Source organism: Solea solea, chromosome 16, assembly GCF_958295425.1.
Source record: "Solea solea chromosome 16, fSolSol10.1, whole genome shotgun sequence".
Taxonomy (NCBI): Eukaryota; Metazoa; Chordata; class Actinopteri; order Pleuronectiformes; family Soleidae; genus Solea; species Solea solea.
The window spans coordinates 4,204,694-4,207,991 of NC_081149.1; positions in this window are offsets into that span (position 1 = coordinate 4,204,694).

A 3,298-nucleotide genomic window follows, 5' to 3' on the forward strand; every position below is an offset into this window, starting at 1 on the left:
CACACACCTTGTTGTACACACCCACAAGACTGTGTTAAGCATCAAAATCATTCACATAGACAATACAACACACACACACACACAGCAGATTCACCCTGAGGCAGTACATAGTTAGGCTCTGCACCCATCAGCACCCCCACCCAGAGCTGCAGCTGTGCCAACTCTCTCCACACACAAACACACACAGACACACACACAGACACACAGACACACACACACATCCATGTTGGGGTTTATACTTGTATAACACGCTGTCATCATAAACTCACCAGGCAGCAGAAGCTGAAGCCCCGTGTCACTCCTGCATGTCTCTCCTCCCCGCCTGCGTTTTCCTATCAGTTTCTTCTCCTTTATTTTCTCCTTTACTTCCTTGTCACGGCTGTTTTATCTTCTTCAGCCACACACACACAGACAGAGGAAAAAGATAGAGAGCAAGATGGATGAGTGGATACAGAGTTGGATGGGAGGATGTGAGAGTTTCGCTTGTTTCTAAACTCATCGTGTTTCTCACTTCAGTCAAATTAGTTTTATGTTACTTTCCCTGACACGGTTTTCAACTTGTAATTTAAATATGTGTTTTGAGTAAAAGCTGTTTAATAAGCTGTTTAATAAGCTGTTTAATAAGCTGCAGACATCAGTGCATGTGTCAGAGCAGCCGCTCACTCTCACATTCACACCTACAGTCTATTTAAAATGTCTCACCATCGTTTGCCATCATTCTAATTGTCTGCTGTTGAGCCATAAGGAGGGCAGAGGTGTTCTGACAGGTCACGGTCAGAGAAGCACAGGTGTAAGTCCTCACAGTTCAGTGTGTGGGAACATGTCGGCTCACTGTCACACTGTCCTCACCACAGCAACTCTAACACCTGTGCTTTTCCTGCACATGATGACGGTATTATCATTTCAAGTGTTTTTGACACATTCACCACCACAACGCACGGTTCATACACAGATGATGAAAAACAAAACAGCAGTTTAATAACATTAAATAACACTGAACACTGTGAGAGTCTGAGCAGCCGTGGCAGATCTTTGTGCTCTCTGTATGCTTTCTCCACTAACTTTTATTAATATTATTACTTCAATTCTATTTTGATAAACGACTGATTTGTTGTTTTTGTGTCTAAACTTAACTCAAGATTACAAGACTGACCAAAGGAGGCTCAAAAAACACTACAAACATAATAAGAACTACTTCAGTTCATTTGGAAAGCAAATGAAACAAAAACATCTACATAGAACACAAACATTGCATGTGTGTGTGTCTGCCTGCCTGTCTGTGTGTCTGCCTGCCTGTCTGAGTGTCTGCCTGCCTGCCTGTCTGCGTGTCTGCCTGCCTGTCTGTGTGTCTGCCTGCCTGTCTGCGTGTCTGCCTGCCTGTCTGTGTGTCTGTGTGTCTGTGTGCCTGTCTGTGTGTCTTTGTGCCTGTCTGTGTGTCTGTCTGTGTGTGTGTCTGCCTGCCTGTCTGTGTGTCTGCCTGCCTGTCTGTGTGTCTGCCTGTGTGTCTGTGTGTCTGCCTGCCTGTCTGTGTGTCTGTCTGCCTGCCTGTCTGTGTGTCTGTGTGCCTATCTGTGTGTCTGTGTGCCTGTCTGTGTGTCTGCCTGCCTGTCTGTCTGTGTGTCTGCCTGCCTGCCTGCCTGTCTGTGTGTCTGCCTGCCTGTCTGCGTGTCTGCCTGCCTGTCTGTGTGTCTGTGTGCCTGTCTGTGTGTCTGTGTGCCTGTCTGTGTGTCTGCCTGCCTGTCTGTCTGTGTGTCTGCCTGCCTGTCTGTGTGTCTGCCTGCCTGTCTGTGTGTCTGCCTGCCTGTCTGTGTGTCTGCCTGCCTGTCTGAGTGTCTGCCTGCCTGTCTGTGTGTCTGCCTGCCTGTCTGTGTGTCTGCCTGCCTGTCTGTGTGTCTGCCTGTGTGTCTGCCTGCCTGTCTGTGTGTCTGCCTGCCTGTCTGTGTGTCTGCCTGCCTGCCTGTCTGTGTGTCTGTCTGCCTGCCTGTCTGTGTGTCTGCGTGCCTGTCTGTGATTTGTGCCACGTATTGATCTTGGACTGAAGTGTGAAATCTTACGGACGATGAGTTCTTGAGAGAATTGACAGACAGAGATTTATTCTGCCATCGGTGACGTCGTCGTCGTCGTCAAAGGTCAAACTCCAGGACGAGCAGCGCTGCAGCAGTGTGATTAAAAGAGCAACACTCTGGTTCCTGTGCATCAATATCTACTCACTGTGGCATCAATCCAGACCTATTAGCAATGACAAGCGGCTAAAATGCTAATGTTGTTACCAGTGCTCTTATATCATTTGTCTGCTGAGACATCAATATTCCATCAAAGTGTCAATATTTCCCTCTTTTCTTGTCTTTCTCTTTTACTTCTATGACACTTTCTCTTCTTCTTAGTCATACATTGAAGTGAAAGTGTTGGTCTTTACCGATTGACTGTGATTCATTTTCCCCTCGCTCTGTCTTCATGTGTCATGTGTGACATACATATCTGTGACTCAGTGAGTCATTAGTGGAGACTGATCTCAGCGTAAGAACAATAGTATTGCTTCTTTGGTGCAGGATCTAAACTATATTAACCAATGAACCAAAGGTGTCGTACAGCGCTGGAGGATTTGTTGAAGGTTATTTTAAGGCTCGCTCCACTTGGACACAATCGAGCATGAAACCATGGAAATGCTGTGAAATAAAGGCGATGACTTCACGTGTGACTATTACAGTTCATCTACAGTTAAGTTGCAGCTCTTTGCAACATTTCAAATCACTAACTTTGACTTTACTCTTGTGTTCCATGCTCATGTTTTCTGTATCACGACGTGTTGAACTGGCCGTATATAGTAATCTGACAACTTGAGGTCAGTGTGAAATCTTGTCTGTTTTGTTTGAGCAGACAGTGAAGTCACGTTTCTTACCTGATTTATGACTCAACTTTAGGAGCTCACAGTGTTTCCACGATCAAACAAAGAGAAAAGTTAAAAGACTTTAATGATGATGACAATATTCATGTGTTCTTTAATGTCATATGTACAAAATACCATAGAGATAGAGATATTAATATCTAATAAATATTGAACACAGTGTAATCACTGATGTGTTGTTCATGACATTGTCATTGTGAAGACGCTGTATGTTATTGTGTTTCTACAGCAGCAGTGAGGGACATTTATTTCCCAGAGGGCCACACTGACGTAAATGTAGAAAACAAATAAAAAATATATATATATTTAAAGAAATAATAATCATTATACTCATTAAACTCATCATAGTATTAACATGTTCAAATGAAAAACAATGTAAACACTGTGTGTGCA